At 45.1% G+C, this 18,132-nt stretch overlaps 1 long non-coding RNA gene across 1 annotated transcript; it reads right to left on the reverse strand.

The window, feature by feature from the left end:
* Positions 1-1,017: 1,017 nt before the first annotated feature.
* LOC129715802 (uncharacterized) lies at positions 1,018-14,440 on the reverse strand. Its single transcript, XR_008726557.1, has 2 exons — positions 10,542-14,440; positions 1,018-3,656 (listed from the first exon to the last, which is right to left on the reverse strand). It is a non-coding gene; the product is annotated as an uncharacterized LOC129715802 (long non-coding RNA).
* Positions 14,441-18,132: the final 3,692 nt, after the last annotated feature.

Below are 18,132 nucleotides of genomic sequence, written 5' to 3' on the forward strand. Positions count from 1 at the left end.
GCTAACAAGTAGGTTTACTGAATATTGAAAATCATGCAAATTGGAGCTTGTTATCTTGTTTTTATACAGATAATTTATAATATAATTATAAATTTCCATGTTAAAGGCTATCAGCCTTTAAACATAGCGCCAGCAGCCACACGCTATCAGCCATGGACTGTTCGCACAAGTCATGGCTCTTTTTAAAGAATTAAACATTTTTAAATTAATAATTGGTTTGAACATACATTTTTGTGGGATTGTGTTAAAAAAATGTTTTAATAAGCGAGTTTGGTATTCCAAAAAAAGCAAGGAATCATGGGATTTGTCAAAGGTCATTCGCGATAAAGAAAAGCAGTCAATGTGCTGGCTGTAGAAACTGTTTATAAATTGTTACCTTTATTCATAATTTATGTGTAAAAATATATTTAATCTGAGGAACGGTGGGCGGCAGGTAGCGGGAGAGCCAGGTGTAACAGTGAGAGAGAGGGGGCAGATGTGAGTGGGAGACAGGGAAGAGACTGGACCGATGGAGAGAGATTCTTGGCAGCTGCGAGCACACAGACCCACATCTCATGCAAATCCAGGATTGAACCTGGTTCCCCGACACCGCTGCATTGCGGGACTACCACTGGACCCCCCCCGAGTGTCCCATCCCCCACCCAGAGGGCGGCCAGCGACCCCGGACCAATGGGACACCAGCCTGGTGCAGCTGCAACCCCAGCAACACAGCATGTCAGGCAGCATCCCCGGAGAAAAGGAATGGGTGACGTTTCGAGTCGAGACCTTTCTCCAGAGATGTTGCCTGACTCGCTGAGCCACCACAGCACCCCGTGTGCATCCCCGCAGATAACCTGCCGTCGGCCTCTACCGGCACCAAGGGGACCATACGACAGCCACTGGACAAGATGAGAGGTGCAGCTGATAGTCCCTGGTCCGCCGATGGTCTCTGGGAGCCAGAGAAGAGCAGAGCAGAGCAGAGCCGGAGCCAGCGCCCCCCCTCCCCCCGCTCCGGCTGGAAGTCCGGAGCCACTGGTGCCCCGCCAACCCAGGACAACCTCGGACACCTCCAGTCGCCCACGGACATGGACGGGACACCTGGGAAGGGATGGGGACGGCCCAGCAGCAACTTAACAGCGCCTGCAATGCCGGGGACCCAGGCCCGACCCCCACCACGGACAAATCGCAGGCTTGCACACAACACAGCAGCACAGTTGCCAAGAATGCTTATCACGAATGACCTATGACCTGGGCATGTGCAGTCGGAATATCGAACTTGCATATTACACTAGACTTCTCCAATTGATTATAAACTCCACTGTCACCATCTTGCCATCAACCAATGTTAAGCCAACAGTACCTTTTGCATTTTAATACTGAATCTATATCGGTGAACACCGAACACCTCCGCTCGGTCCGCAATAACCAAGCTGACCTCCCGGTGGCTCAGCACTTCAACTCCCCCTCCCACTGCGTCTCCGACCTCTCTGTTCTGGGTCTCCTCCATGGCCACAGCGAGCAGCACCGGAAATTGGAGGAACAGCACCTCATATTCCGTTTGGGGAGTCTGCATCCTGGGGGCATGAACATCGAATTCTCCCAATTTTGTTAGTCCTTGCTGTCTCCTCCCCTTCCTCAGTCCCCCTGCTGTCTCCTCCCATCCCCCAGCCTTCGGGCTCCTCCTCCTTTTTCCTTTCTTGTCCCCGCCCAACCCCGCCTCCGATCAGTCTGAAGAAGGGTTTCGGCCCGAAACGTTGCCTATTTCCTTCGCTCCATAGATGCTGCTGCACCCGCTGAGTTTCTCCAGCTTTTTTGTGTAGTACCTTTTGCATTTCTTCCTTCTTGAAAATTGGTGCCACATTTGAGGTTTTATGAGCTATTGGTATCATTGTGGTGAGAAACTCACTTGGTGTAGCAATGTTACAAAAGTTTGAGATTTAAAAAATCAAGTCTGCAATTTATCCCATCAGATAAAGCATAAAACGAAGTTTAATTTGACACCTAATTCACTTTGTTATCTTCAGTATTAAAAGAGTTATGGCCATTTTCATACTCGGAAATTAGCATCTTGTTCCCTATTGCTTTTCCATTGACTTAACACAAAAGCTGTGATCTAGGACAGTCAAAAGCCGTTAACTTTCTTAAAAATTAAGAGAACTGAAAGAAATTTTCAGTTATTATAGATTGAAGCATTCTGTAACAAATATGAAACAATCTTACTTGGATGACCTAGGTCCCTACCTGGTCGGTGAGGCAGCTTTTTATCCGGGCTGCCCCGTCGACCTGTCCTCGTGGTCTACCAGCGGGCGCGGAGTGCCTTTTCCTGGCGGGGACCGCCCAGCACCTCGGCTTCGGTGGCGGCACAGCGCTGGTGCGCTATCGTGGAGCGGAGCGGGCAATGCCTTGCCTGGGTCGCCGCGCTGGATCGACGCGCTGGAGCTCTGGTGAGCTGTGACCGCCGAGTTCAACACCTCTGGGCTGCGGGTCTGCGGAGCGGAGTGGGCACCGCTGATTTCAACATCGGGATATTGGGAGCTCCAAACCGGGGCGGCCTTGTCGACTTCGGAAGCCGCGGTCTCTGGTAAGGAAGCGGACGTTCCAGGTGGCCCAGCCACTGAGAGGACTCTCCCGACGCCGGGGCAACAGCACCCGGCGAGAACGGCCAGGAACATCGGGCCTCCATAGAGGCAATAGCGGAGGCCTCAATAGGGCTGACTTTGGGAGAACTGGGGATGGGGACTGGATATTGTGCCTTCCCCCACAGTGGTAACCATTGTGGGGGGATGATTTTTGTGTGTAAGTGATTATTTTAGTTTGTGTCCAAGATGGCTGTCGGAAGGGAGAGTGTACGCTGGCGCGGTTTAGCTGCCGCTGCTCTCTCTTCACATAGTGTTTTTGATTTTTTTGTCTTTGCATTGAATTCTGTCTTTAATTTGTGTATTGGTGATGTCTTTATTATTTATTTTACTCCGATTATATGTTTTTTACTCTTGTTAAATTCTGTAAGGTGTCCTTGAGACTTTTGAAAGGCACCCACAAATAATATTTATTATTATTATTATTATTATTATGACCTGAAATTAAAGCATATAATTAGTTAGTTACCTAATTGTAGCTAATTACAAAATTCAATTACTAGATCTAAACATCTATCCATTTCATAAGAAAAGGTTAACATTTTTAAATAGTCTAAGTGTCCAAATAACATTCACACAAGAAATCACAATATAACATGATTTTTAAATCTCATTGTCATGAATTTATAGGCCAAATGGAAGGAATTTAATGTTTAATTCCCGTAAATTAATGGACTTTTAAATCACCTTGCGAGTGGGTTTTTGTGGAACGCGATCGATTGGACTGTTGCGGTGGCAGTGAATTTGAACCCCATATCGGCAGGAAAAACACTGCTGGTTTAAATGGAGGCAAAATCACATTTTCGGCAAGGAAATTTGATTAAAGTCGCCCTAAGAAGCAAGTTTATACGTAAAATAAACAACTTACCCCGTGTTTTGTCCCATACGTGAGATCCGTCCCATTGTAGGCGTTGAGGGCGTTAGAAGTCGCTTTTTTATTTTACACCAGCGATGAAGTTGTCCCCCAATTTTTTTTTTAACTTCCGAGAACGGAATTTGGAACGATTTTTCTGCATCAGCTGGCAGGCCGAGGAAATCCATCTTGGACAGGCAGGAGAAAACAGCATTTTAATCCCGCACCCTCCCCTCAAAGGCGCCAAAGTCGCGCACACGGCCAGTGGCAGAACTGCAGCGCCGCTGAAGGTAAGTATTGTAATATCGCTACTTGGTGTAACAGCTTCAGCTAATAGCTCCACTGCATCAAATGTTGCCTACTTTGAAATGCTTGGTGCAAACCATCAGGAGTTGCTAACCTGTTTACCTTCAGTTCCATTTTTTTCACACACCATGTCCTTCATTATAATGATTACCTTATTTTCTTCCATGCTGCTTGAAACCAACTCATCCAAACTCTTTGGGATTTTTCCAGTGTCCTCTACCACCTGGACCACTGCCTTCTGCCTTCCACTGTAATCTATTTGCCATTCATCTCTTGCCTTGCTTTGCCCAGCCTCCTACAAACTGTTTGCTTTGCTCTACCCACTCCACTCCCCTTTCAGTAATTCTGTAAAATATGTAACATTTCCAAAGCTTCCTGGTTCCTACCATTTTTCTTAAGTTCTGAAGGGCTTTTTCACCACGTGCTACCTGTCCTGCTGAAAATGTCGGGAATTTTAGACTTTATTTCAAGTTTGTAATATTCACAGTGTTTTTCTTTTTCATTTTAAAATTTTATTTGGCTCGCCTGTGGATCCAGATGCATGATTTGCAATATTTTTCCCCATATTGAAATGGATGGAAAAATATCAGAGCCTGAGTTTTCCTACATTTGCTCAATGTCTATTGGCAATTCTAATTCTGCTATGTGTACCTAAACCTACCTAGCAACAAATTATTTTCAAAATATTTTATAGTTAATGCAATTGTGATACCAAAGAGTATCAGGTCGCTCCCATATATTTAATACTGTGAGCGAGGCCTTCCTTCCATGTATCAAATCTCTGTTAATCATCACACATCTCATGCTTCTAAGTTACATTATTTCAATATCAAATTTAACATGCAAATTTATTACGCATCCAGCAGCAAGATAATGGAGATCTTGGCGACAAAACCACAAGTAAATGAACAAATATTGCTGACATCCTGCATATTGGCCATTGTACAATAATATAACACAACACACCTGATCAACCCAATAAAACTCAGCCAGACCAAAAAGTTCATTTTTGGATTCCAAGGCACTAACGATGAGGTGCTTCAAGATCCCCATTTTTATTATGTTAGTTCAAATATGTATAAAAATATTTTTTTATTCCAAAGTGCCAGTGCTGATTACCACGTAGAAACCATTTACTTAGATTTACAGAATGTGTGATGAACTTTTCAGAATACAATCATTCATTGAATTTTACACCCTTTGGAGTCCAAACAGCCCATTGTCCTACTGCCCTATTCTCTCATCCTTTGAAATGTGTATCAATATTTCCCAGTGACAAAAATTAAATTAAGTGATTAACATTATTTTGTCACTTTAACCATTAAGATGACGTCATAATACCAATAATTGCCTAATATTTAACAATCAATGTATTATAGTCTTTCAAAGCACGGATATTTTAAATGTGACTAAACCAAGTGCAGTCCGCACCCCCAACACAATATTGCATTACTCAGCTGCTCCCTCAATGCAACCCATTCCCCCAATTATATATTGCACCACTTTCGCTCTCCTCTCCCCCCTCTCCTCTTCCCCCTCTCGCTCCCCTCTGGCCTTTCCACCCTCTACTCCCCCCCCCCCCTCCAATCCTCAGCACAGTGAAATAATGTGTGGGTCGGGGTCTGGTTTTGGGTGGGGGTGAATCACCCCGTGTGGGGGTGGGGTTTGGGGGGGTGAATCACCCCAGGTGTGTGTCGGGTTCTGGGGTTCGGGGTCTGCTGCCGATGCAGCACAGGGTCTGTGACTGGGTGGGCAGAGGGACCAGACTGTCCCCAACTCTGCTGCAGCTAACGGGGTCATTGCCGGGATTTATGTCATCGTGTGTCAGGTGGCCAGACAGCACTGACCCCAGGAGTAGTGTGGGGGCTGTCCAGAGGGATCCGCTCCTTCGGCCACTTACACCAAGTATCTGAGTGTCCCTTGCTGCTCGGGTTCAGAGCGCTCAGTCACCCTCCAGCCCCGGGCCAGTCGTGGGCCAGGAATTGCCCTCAATCCGCTGGCACGCTGCTCTTTCGCAAATCAGTCACGAAAATCATTTGTATATTTCCTCTGTCCGTGAGCAGCAGTGATGTTGGCGGGTTTTACCACCTAAGAATGTAGGTGTTGCGTGTGCGGCACGGCAGAAGGATTGAGTGACTCCGTGCATCACATGCCTTGCGAGTGCATTGTGATGTCATTCGGATTTGTCGCTGGAGCGCTGGAGTGCCCCTTCCTTCCTGGATTGGGCCGTCCTGCCTTGTGAGTGCATTGTGACATTATTTGGATTTTTGTTCCATAATTGGTGAGTTTTCGAGCTGTTTTAAAAATTTAGACGATTAATAACTTCGGAAATATGGGTGGAAATACGACAGTAAGATCTTTCTCGCCACCAGGTGGAAAAAGTGAGTAGGAGCCAGGCTTGTGGGCTCACTCACTCACCTGGGAGCTAACAGCAAACACTGACCATTTTAGCTGTTCTCCGTGGCTACAATGGTAGGATGAACAGAGACTGGATACACAAATAAACAGTTTTGTGCAAAGTAGGCAAGGAAGGCAGCAAAATGTTATAAAGTTAAAGTTAAAACCTAAAATGCTGTCAGCACTCTGCAGGCCAAGCAGCATCTGTGAAAAATGAAGGAGAGTTAATGTTTCAAATCAGGTAAGTCTGAAGAAGGGTCCAATAACATGTCTGTGATATGGAGAAAGGGAGTAGAATTGAAAGAGAAGTTTATTAACCATCGAACCTGCCTCCACCACTTCCACTGGAAGCTCATTCCACACAGCTACCACTCCCTGAGTAAAGCAGTTCCCCCTCATGTTACCCCTAAACTTCTGTCCCTTAATTCCGAAGTCATGTCCTCTTGTTTGAATCTTCCCTACTCTCAACGGGAAAAGCTTGCCCACGTCAACTCTTTCTATCCCTCTCATCATTTTAAAGACCTCTATCAAGTCCCCCCTTAACCTTCTGCGCTCCAGAGAATAAAGACTTATTTAACCTTTCTCTGTAACTTAGTTGCTGAAACCCAGGCAAAAACACTCACTCTTTTGTTGACATCCTACCTATAATTGGGCGACCAAAATTGTACACCATACTCCAGAATTGGTCTCACCAATGCCTTGTACAATTTTAACATTACATCCCAACTTCTATACTCAATGCTCTGATTTATAAAGGCTAGCATACCAAAAGCTTTCTTTACCACGCTATCTGCATGAGATTCCGCCTTCAAGGAACTATGCACAGTTATTCCTAGAACCCTCTGTTCAACTGCATTCCTGAATTCACTACCATTTACCTTGTACGTCCTATTTTGATTTGTCCTGCCAAGATGTAGCACCTCACACTTATCAGCATTAAACTCCATCTGCCATCTTTCAGCCCATTCTTCCAAATGGCCTAAATCTCTCTGTAGACTTTGGAAAACTACTTCATTATCCACAACACCACCTATCTGTATCATACTAATCCAATTTACCACACCGTCATCCAGATCATTGATGTACATGACAAACAACAGTGGACCCAACACAGATCCCTGAGGCACCCCACTAGTCACCTGCCTCGAACCTGACAAACAGCCATCCACCATTACTCTCTGGCGTCTCCCATTCAGCCACTGTTGAATCCATCTTGCTACTCCTGCATTTATACCCAACAATTGAACCTTCTTAACCAACCTTCCACGAGGAAACTTGTCAAAGGCCTTACTAAGGTCCATATAGACAACATCCACTGCCCTCATCAATTTCCCTAGTAACCTCTTCAAAAAATTCAAGAAGATTAGTCAAACATGACCTTCCAGGCACAAATCCATGTTGACTGTTCTTAATCAGACCCTGTTTATCCAGATGCTTATATATATATTATCTCTGTATTTTTCCCATTAATTTGCCCACCACTGAAGTCAAACTAACAGGTCTATAATTGCTAGGTTTACTCTTCGAACCCTTTTTAAACAATGGAACAACATGCTCAAGCACCTCATTCACTCCATGTTGTCTATAATTATTTTAGATCTCTCTCTTTTTCCAAACCAAGTGTCCAAATTCCCTTGAAATCCAGGGCTCTTTCCAATTTTAACTATTTCCTTTCAACCGAACAGGGACAAAGATCCTGTACTCTTAAAATGTCCCCTTTAAATGTCCTCCATTTCAGTACTACATCCTTCCCATGAAACAAAATGTCCCAATTCACTCCTTTTAAATCCTTTCGCATCTCAAAAGTTAGCCTTTCTCCAATCAAAAATCTCAACCCTAGGTCCAGTTCTGACCCTCTCCATAATTATACTGAAACTAATGGTATTGTGATCACTGGACCCGAAGTGCTTAACTCTCCTCCCAATTCCCTAAATTCTCCCTTCAGGACCTCTTCTCTTTTTTTTACCTATGCCATTGGTACCTATATGTACCACTGCCTCAGGCTCCTCTCCCTCTGATTTCAGGATATCTTGGACGCGTTGAGAAACATCCGTGACCCTGGCACCAGGGAGGCAGACCATCAGCCAGGTCTCCCGACTGCGTCCACAGAATCATCTAACCGACCCCCGAACTATATAGTCCCCAATCACTACTGTGTGGACTAGTTTAGCCAGGCGTATGTGGGAGTTGGTGGAGTGCAGTTGGTTGGTCCCCTCCAACAATGCTGATGTGGGTGGAGGTGCAGAGGGATTTCATGGCAAAGATGGAGCGACTGAGACCAGGAAATAAGGAACTTTAGAATAGGGAAGGACATCAGATGTAACAGGGAAAAAGGATGGAGTCAAGGTGGAAATAAATAATTTGGCAGGATAAGAGGAGGCTGATGATAACCTTCATTCATTCTAGCTTCAGCAGTTGACTTCCAATGCGTTTGGCTCATTGATGTTTCCTGACAGCACATGCATGCTATGCTTATTAGCTGGTCATTGGATTTCCTGCACTGCTGTTGTTCTTTATGTGACAAGTTTATTGTTGGATCTTTGTGCTCAGATTCCTTTGAGATGGCCACATTCTCTTCATTAACTTTGTTGCACTGACTGAGGCCAAACCTCATGGTCATGATCAAACCCAGATCATGGTCGCCACGGGCTACTTCTGATGGTGAGAATGCTCACCCTCTCCTACTGGTCAGTTATCATCTGCGTTAAGTTGGGCAGCCCCCAGTCAATCAGGTACTGACCAGTTAACCTTCACCTTCCTCTATCGGTACATGGGGATTAGGGAAGTTTCTTTCCTGACAAGCAGACATCAAGTAGTTACTCTTGAAAAAAAAAACAAAAGACAAAAAGGTTCCCCAGCTTGGCAGCTGGAATGTCAGCACTATGTGTCCCACAATCAATGAACATTTGCAGTCAATATCTGACTGTTGGATCTCCTGACCAAAGAATTACAAAAGTGCTTTCACTAACAAAGAGGTTTACTGAACATTGAAAATCATGCAAATTGGAGCTTGTTATCTTGTGTTATAATATGATTATAAATTTCCATGTTAAAGGCTATTAGCCTTTAAACATAGCGCCACCAGCCACACGCTATCAGCCACGGACTGTTCGCACAAGACTCTTATTACAATAGTGAACAAGTCATGGCTCTTTTTAAAGAATTAAACATTTTTAAATGAATAATTGGTTTGAACATACATTTTTGTGGGATTGTGTTTGGAATCGGGCACTGAATTTGAAAAAAAAAAACGATATTACAAAAGCCCTGTGACACTTTTCACGTGGCCACTCTTAATGTACAATATCAGTGGTGATATCTTTAAAGCTAAACAACTACAGGTTCCCCCAATTGACTGGTTATTACACCCTTGGAGAACTCTGGCAATTTTGTCACACATGGTATCCCTTTCAAAAAATGTTGACATATTCCACCTCCCCACCAATTCCAATATTTCTGGCCAGTGGGGGGGGGTCTTTCTGGAGCACTAGTATGTGTGTTGTGGGCTGAAGAGACCTGTTTCCAGACAGCGAGCATGGACATTGTGGGCTGAATGGATTCTTGGGCTGGCAGCTCAGTGACTCAGGCCTTGTGGGCTGACATCTCAGTCACTCAGGCCTGATGGGATGGCAGCTCAGTCACTCAGGCCTGGTTAGGTAGCAGCTCAGTCACTCAGGCCTGGTGGGCTGACAGCTCAGAAGCAGCCAGAAATTCTGCCTAAAACAGGTGAGAGACTATGAGAGAGAAGGGGGAGAGGGTGGAAAATCAATTTTAGACATTTTCCATCTTTTCTGCAGATCACAGCAATGACGGAGGAATGGCTATCCTGGCCTGGATTTCACAGGGAGCAAATGAAGGGAGGGAGAAATGTACTGGGGTGAGGTTTAATACTTGCAGGGGGAATACATACTGTCGGCCAAAGGGAATCCTGAGCTAGTACAGGCCTGATGGGCCAAAGGGGCTCTATAAAAAAAATCTGAGTGAAATCTTAGTGAAAGGTACTTTTTCTTTACTTTTCCTGGCCTGGCACGGCTTTTGGTCCAAAATGCTCCACCTGGGCTAAAACAGGCATTTTGGGCGAAATGGATAGGTTTCTCGGCTAATAGGGGCCTTGTGGGCTGGAATTTGTGGTTTCAGACAGGCCAAACAACTCCTTTCATTTCATTTCAAATTGCATTGCAGTTTCAAGCACAGGGCAGGCCGAATAGCTCATTACATTGCGTCTTGAACTCAATTGAAAGAGGAAAAAGAAAACAGACAAGGAATGAAAAGTAAAATAAATCAACATCCTCAAATATATCTTATCATTTTTCAAAGTAACATCATATGACCATAAGTACAAAGATTTGTTGTTTGAGTCTTATCATTACCTTTCATCCTTCTAGACTTTGCTATCGCTCGATTTATTGTTGTTATGTTGCAGAAGTGACGATAGCACTCTGCATGATAACCCGGGATACACTGCTGCCTCCTAATAATAGAAGATAATATGTGTCAGTGTGTATTTTACATCTTTTCATGTTTTATAGTATGTAAGACAATATCGACATATCAATGAGGAAATTAAACATGTACGCATGTCCAGGTAGATGGGATGGCAAGTCTGTAAATTATCAAATTAGTGTTCATTAAAGCACAGTGCATGTCCACACAAAACATTTTTGTCTGGACTGGCTCTGAAGAGTGGAGGGGCAGAAGCTGCAGAAAAGAAAAACCTCATATTACTTAGGTCTGCATGGACTTCAATTGAGACCGCGGCTTCACTATATTATGTACCTAGGCCCCGCGGTTGGAACACTTTTTCCCGGTAAGTTATCGCAGGCAGCTCTGAGATTAGCTGTTAAAGACATATTACTCTACAACAAGCTGGCATTAGTGACAATGTTTAATTGACTGTGTTATGGAAACATATAGTTTAGGCCCTCCATGCATGAATGCATGATTGAATGAATGATTGAATGTATGATTGAATGAGTAAGTGCATAAATGAATTTATTCTCATTATAAAAGGGTGCAATTAAATTCATTAAAGTCCATGCAGATAGATTTTCATAAATTCAGACTTTAGATCTTACCTTTCAGTTAGATTTGATTCCTGGTTGTCTTCTTTGTGTTGGAGCACCTCAGTGGTGACGTTGCTTTCAAGGCTTTCTTCCACTTCCATCCACTTAGCAGCACATTCTTCAGACTTTTTAATGCTTTTCTCACTAAATTCAATTACAAGCTGCAAGTTTCCACGACATGTATTCCACAGAATAACCAATCTGAATCTCCAGTACAACGGGCATCTGACGAGGCACCCTCAGCCATTTTGTGTGCTAGCCTGAAGCAAAGCGCATGATTGGCCAACTGGCAGACACCTCAATGTTAAATGTGCTTTTTATTGGAAGATTTTCCGTTTTTTCTCTAATTTAATTTAAAATAATGTCAAAATCTTTTTCATGACGAGTTTCAGGGGTGATTTATATAATTATTTTACACAAAATAGTAAGATTAAATGAGAACTTACCAGTTTGAAGTTTGATCTGTATTTTATGAGGAGGAACGTTGAGGGAATACGTGAAGAAGCCCGCGTACGACGCATGCGTGTCATCCTTCAAAGCAGCGGTGTGAGGTCACAGATACACTATAATGACCTAAAATAGTAAGATTATTAAAGAGATACCAGTTTAAGATATGACCATACGAGGGTGGGAGCGGAGGGCACGTATTCCCTCAACGTTCCTCCTCATAAAATACAGATCAAACTTCAAACTGGTAAGTTCTCGTTTAATCTTACTATTTTACTTCGGAGTCACGTGAGTGACTACGTGAAGATTTCAAAGCTCTGTGACCTCATGCCGTGGAACGAGTCCATGCTTCACAACTGCCTTGGTAGTTTGGGAGAAATTGTTAATGATATTCAAAACATTCATACCAATTATTTAATGGAAATGATAAATAATATCTAATTAATTCAAATCATAACCCCGTATTCTTCATGGATAAATTATCATACAGAACTTAAAATGTTCCCCGAAAACGTTCCCATACTGCTAACTGGTTTGTTATAACATTTCTGAAAAAACGTTTTCTCCGACAACCATCCTGCAATCCTGAGGATTTGGTCCATGGATACATCAAGGCGTTTTGCTGCGGATGTAGCTGCAGCCCTGGTGGAGTGAGATTTAAATATGTTAGTGTCCACTCCCGCCTATCGTAACCCATATTTCAGCCACCGTGAAATGGTCTGAATTTACACTACGGTACGGTTTCTTATAGCTGATTAAACGCCATTCCCTTGCCTCTGATAGCCTTTGTCCTTTCACTGTATAACAAAACGTGCTTCACTATACAGAGGCGTTTGTCCTCCGGGTAGGCCATAAATTCTATGACCTGCCCCGCTGATCCTGGTCTATTATGTTTAATAACACGGTCCTGGATAACAGAAACCAAACTTCCTGCCGCCATAGTGAAGCCATCCAGTCTTACTTTTTTGCAATAACTGGACCCTTTGTGCTGTGCCTAGCGCCATCAGCATTACCATTTCTTAGTTAGTTTATCCAGATTTAATGCTGTAGCCCGGCGACCAATTCCTTAGCATAGTCAGGACCACACTTACCTCCCAGATTTGTTATATCTTGTTTTGGGTGGCTTGGTGTTAAAATTGCCTCTTAAAAGTTTAACTACCAGAGGATGTGATCCCACAGACTGTCTTTCTGTTCCTTGCCACAAATAACTTGACAATGCACTTCTGGCACTATTCACAGTGCTGTAACTAAGTCCTTCATAGTGCAGGCTGGTGAGAAAACTTCTAGCACCGCCGGAACATCCTTATTTCTGTGGTCCAGATAGTTATTATGGCAGTAATTAGTCCATTTTTTAATATGACCTAAATACTGTTTTTGTGTAGACCTTCTTTGTGCTGCTGTGATCATGTCCACAGTTCTTTTGATAGCCCCATGCCCCTTGGCGAGAGTCTACAACCCAATAATTCAATATTTTCTATGGCATGGATAGCTATCCTGAGTTACTGGATGCACCAGTAACTTAGGACTATGTCTTAAAGTTATACATGGTTCCCACACCATGTCCTGTACCACGGAAACCCATGGTTAGGTAAGCCAATCAGGTACTAAGAAAATCTCAGATGCCGATTCCTGTTGAATTTCCCTTAGTGCCCGATTGATTAGGCAGAAAAAAGGAAGAAATGCATAAATGAACCATTTCCCCCAGTTCAGTGAAAATGCATCTGTACCTTCTGCCCCAGGATCTGGTTCCAATGATACATACCTCGGTAACTGGTGATTTAAAACCTGGATGCAAATCTAATACCCGGCCTTCCATACTTTACTGTGATTTCAGAAAATACCGTTCTATCCAACTTCCATTCAGTACTTTCATTAAATTTTTGTGACCTGGTGTCTGCCACTAAATTAGTATCCCTGGTAGATACGTAGCCCATAACCAAATAGTCCTTTGGACACACCATAGCCAAATTGAGTTTGCCAATTCATCACAAGATGTTGATATATTTCCACCCATATGACTTATATATGCCACCACCGAGGTATTATCTATCTGCAATCCAACTTGAATTGAATAAACTTTATTAATCCCCAAGGGGAAATTCTGATGTCCTTGCAGCACACTAATAAAAAATACAACAAAGTATTCATGAAGAAATTCAACACCAAACATAAAACATCCCCCCACAGTGATTCCCACTGTGGGGGAAGGCACAAAGTTCAGTCCCCATCCTCTTGTCCACCCAAAGTCGGGCCTATTGAGGACTCCACAGTCACCGCCACGGCGCCCGATGTTCTCGCCGGGTGATGGTACTCCGGCGTCGGGAGAACCCCCAGCGGCTTGGGGTGCCAGGAACGGCCACCTTCCCAACGGAGCCCGCGGCTTCCAAGCCAACCTGACCGCGCCGGACGGAGCTCCACACACTGGCGATCTCTGCGAGAGATCCCAGGCTCCGGGATGTAAAGTTCAGCGTCGCAGCTGGCCGCTCCGCAGAACCGCGGCTCACCGATGATGTTTTCGGCAGTCCCAGCATACTGGAGTTCCAGCGCGGCGACCCAGGAAAGGCATCGCCCGCTCCACGACAGCGCTCCAGCGCCGCGCCGCCGCCAAAGCCGATGTTCTGCGCCGCCACCAAAGCCGATGTTCTGGGCAGGCCCCTCAGGAAAACGTCGCTCCAGGACCCGCTGGTAGGCCGCGAGGACAGGTCGAAGACGCTGCTCGGAGGAAGGCAACCCCTCCGACCAGGTAGGGACTTGGAAAAGCAGTTCCCCCCCCCCCCCCCACCACCCCCCACACATAAAAAGATTAGACCCCCTGACTGCACACTCAACGTACTAAAAATAACAAAAAAGAAGGGGAAAAAACGGACAGCTGCAGGACAGGCAGCCGTTCAGGACAGCGCCTCCTCCGTGCTGCTGTTTCATTCCTGAGCAATAAGATTTTAACCCATAAAATGCACTTAACATTTCTAAGTACTTTATACCCTTAGTGTTAAGTAGGTTTGCTTCTTGTATATTCCATCTCCCCCCAGAGCTCAAGATGGTATCAGTTGTACCCCAACCAATTGCACTGGCATCTGTTTGTAATAGCACAGACGGGTTGTCAATAACTATTGGGTTGGAGCCATACTTAACATTGTGTTCCCACCATTGTAATTCTTTTATGGCTTAAATTGTTAGCTCCATTGGCCCTCAAAAAATGGCCTCTATTAATTTTTAGTGCTCTAATGTTTTTGTAACTCTGTGACTTTCCCTATTAGTAAAGTCATTAACATATTAAATGTGTTAATGGTGTCAATTTTGACTTAATTGGATGGATAATGAATCTCAGCTGTTCACACAATTGTTTTGTGGCAACCACTGCCTGACATGCCAATTCATAAATATTCCCACAATAAGTATTCATCCAACTATGTAATTACTCTATGATTTTGTTGTTGCAGCAATGCCAAAGCTGGTTTAAGAATTTTACCTCTGATGAGTATTGTATAGTAAGCATCTTTAAGATCAATACTTGCCATAAAGTAGCCTGCTGAAACTAACTCTTTAGCAGTGCTAAAAGTATCCATTTTAAAATGAACATATTGCACAACATTGTGAAGCGTTGATAAATCAATAATAATACGGCAACCCCCATCTTTCTTATTTCTAATAAATATGTTTGAGACAAATTCCTGTTGTTCAGGTTTGGTTTGTTCAATTACCCCTTTAGTGAATAATCTATGTAGTTCTATGTGGGCTTTAGCTTGTTCCCATTTAGTAAGCATGTATATTCTGTCCAGTGTATATTGTACTGGAAAGGTTTTGTTTGTGTAGAAACCTTAATACTTCTAAGAATATATCTGTCCATAGTTATATTACACCATGCTTCCAAATGAAGTTGCAATGTCCCTCCAACTTCCGTGCTCCCTATTAATTCTGGAGCCCCAGATTCACCTACCTCCATGGTTATCGGTGGTAACTGAGTTATTTTCTTGGTTTCACTCATGGTTGTGGAGGGCCTTGAGGTTGAGGTTGGGGTAGATGCTGAAGTAGAGGCGTTCGCATCTCCCACAGTGGTCGTCCCGGGCCAAATATTCACCATGTCACTGACGGCCGAACCTGCTGCAGCCACTCATACCGGTTCCCCAGCTCCACAAAAGTGGCCGCTGCTGGCTGCGCTATATCTTGCAGCTGCTCATCCTCACTCTGGTATCGGTAAGTATTATCCGGAGGCTGTTTCGCCACATCACTTTCGCAGTGATGTCTTTATTAACACTGGCAGCCATCCTGGCCCAGTCAGATCTTCAATACCCTCCTCAGAGGCGTCTGACATTTCATGCAGCCCTTATGGGAAACTGCTGTGGGACTTATATTTTTTGCCCACTGTGGCTATCCTCCATATCCCGGAGCCTGCCACTGTGGAGAAATTTACTCCAGCAAACCGCTCCAGCCGACTTACATGCTCTCGGGCACTAGTCGATCGCGGGTGCTTTAATATATCAGACCGCTCCTGCCGACCTTGGTGCTCTCGGGCACTAGTCGCACGCGGTATTTCCCGCAGCCGGGCCCCATGCCTACGGGCACTGGTCGCTCCCGGCCGCCCGATATAACTATGCCGCTCCTTGTCCACATTCATGTGACTGCCACTATGAAGGAGCTCCTTTTTCCCCCGCTGTTCCCGTCCCCCGTACACACGGGCACTGGTTTGCGGGTCCTCGCTCCGCCGCTGACCACACCGGTCCTGTATGTGGGTCCACCACTCCACCCGGTCCCGGTACTCCCAGGCACCTGTGCTGGCTGCTGATCATGCTGCAGCCACTCGTACCAGCTTCCTTCAGCGTGGGCTAGCGGGTCCAACGCGTGCTCAGTGCTCTTCGGCACTGACAGCTCGCTATTTTTAGAACATTGCGGAAGTGCCGTTAATGCGCCCTTTCCGCACTTCCAGCGCCTCGGAACCATCTAGTACTTTAACAAAAGGATTAACACACATATTTTATGAAAACCCCATTTTTGTTTTACACCATTTTCCCACATACCTATAGTAAAGGTCCGTGGTGTTGTACCCGAGTCGTCAGGAAACCCTGCTGCAGCGTCGTTATCCTGTCGCTGAAGTCGGCTCCGTCCCCTGTTTTAAAACAAATTAACGGGCCCCCGCCTCTGCTGGCTGCCTGCAATCTGCAGACTCTCCCCAGCCAGCTGCTGGTCCTATATATCCCAGCTGTGGACAGGTGTAGTAATAAACAAAAACTGGAGAAAATCGGGGAGTGGGGTAAGTTTGGCACAGCTATTCCCATAACGGGAATTCAGCCTGTTGCCTGTTCCCCCCCCCCCCCCCCCCCCCCCCCCACCGCCTCTATTCCAGCGCGTTCCAGCGGTCCCAACGCGTACTCAGTGCTCTCGGCACTGACCGCTCCCCGCTATTTTTAGACCTGCAGAACCCCCGTCAATTCCGCACCTTCCAGCCCCTCAGACCCATAAGTTAGTAATGCACTCACCGACTAGTGGGGCTGTTACGGAGTTGTCGGGAAACTGCTCCAGCGACCGTTGTCCTGGCTCTAAAGTCGGGTCCGCTCCTGTTTAAAAGAAATTAACGGGCCCCGGCCAGTGCTGGCTGCCTGCAATTCTGCAGACTCTCCCCAGCCAGCTTCATCAGCCTTCTAGATAAAAAAAGGGTAAGTAAAGAAAACGAAGTTCCCTTACCTGTTGCAGGTTCAAGTCCTGCCGATTTGGAGGAACGTCCTTCCTCCAGCGATGACGAGTTCGAATGCGTGTAGCGATATGACACGCATGCGTCGTACGCGGGCTTCTTCACGTAGTCACTCACGTGACTCCGAAGTAAAATGTGAACATTTCATGTAGTTTGGTGACTTGGGTCACAAAACTGTAGAATACAGCTCCTCGGCCCACTGCCAAACCAGAATTTAAGAACTTAAAGAGAATCTATTGTGTGTTAGTTTTACACTTGAACAGTTGCACAAACATGCCAACGTTTAAGAAACATTTGGACAGGTATATGGATAGGTCAGGTTTAAACGGTTATGGGCCAAACACAGGCAGGTGGGGCAGTGTGGGCAAGTTGGGCTGAAGTGCTTGTTTCCACACTATATCACTCAGTTTTGCCTCTGTTATATACCCATGCAAACAACTGCAGAGAAGAGTCAACGTTTATTTTTGACCCCCTGAAATGCCCCCCCCCCCCCGTTTAAAAAGTCCCACCCCCCCAGACGCATCCCCACCCACTTCCCCCCCAAGACCCATTAAGATTTTAGTGAAATACCCCAGGGGCCCGTTTTACAACATTCCATTTTTGATTGAATACGTGGGACATGATTTTTGTGGTTGTCGGGGAAGGGGTCACGTAATTGATAATTGTCAACTGATTTAGAAAAGGGGGTGAACGCGAGTGGGGTGTAAAAGGTAAGCAGTTTTTTTTTAAAGAGGGACAAACTCGCAGGCCCCCGCAATTGCAGTG

This window comes from Leucoraja erinacea, unplaced genomic scaffold, assembly GCF_028641065.1.
Source record: "Leucoraja erinacea ecotype New England unplaced genomic scaffold, Leri_hhj_1 Leri_1416S, whole genome shotgun sequence".
NCBI classification, from domain to species: domain Eukaryota; kingdom Metazoa; phylum Chordata; class Chondrichthyes; order Rajiformes; family Rajidae; genus Leucoraja; species Leucoraja erinaceus.